The 388-nt window shown below is 33.8% G+C and overlaps 1 protein-coding gene across 2 annotated transcripts in view; it reads left to right on the plus strand.

The window, feature by feature from the left end:
• Positions 1–388, plus strand: part of LOC105306757 (natural killer cells antigen CD94-like) — a 33,652-nt gene that overhangs the window by 30,268 nt on the left and 2,996 nt on the right. The window lies entirely within an intron of this gene.

Consider the following 388-nt stretch of genomic DNA (forward strand, 5'->3'; position numbering starts at 1 on the left):
TTTTTTGTGGTGAGATCAGTTAAGATTTACACTTTTAGCAACTGGCAAGTATATAATATTGTTAACTATAATCACAATACTCTGCAGTAGATCCTCGGAACTTATTCACCTTCTACTGGAAGTGTGTACCCTTTGACCAACAGCTCTCCATTCACCCCACCCCAGATCCTGATAAGCATCATTCGAGTCTATAACTCTAGACCATTCATTTGGCAAAGATTTGACTGCCTACCATATGTCATTTCTCTTATCATTGAGGATAGTAAATGTTTAAGACACTATCACTGCTAAAATGTATAATTGGATATTATAGTAATCATTTTATCTTCATTTTGAAAATAAAATATCCAAAACAGATATCAGAATTCTCCTAATGTACCACATTCTT

This window comes from Pteropus vampyrus, unplaced genomic scaffold (genome assembly GCF_000151845.1).
Source record: "Pteropus vampyrus isolate Shadow unplaced genomic scaffold, Pvam_2.0 Scaffold460, whole genome shotgun sequence".
In the NCBI taxonomy this organism is placed as follows: Eukaryota; Metazoa; Chordata; class Mammalia; order Chiroptera; family Pteropodidae; genus Pteropus; species Pteropus vampyrus.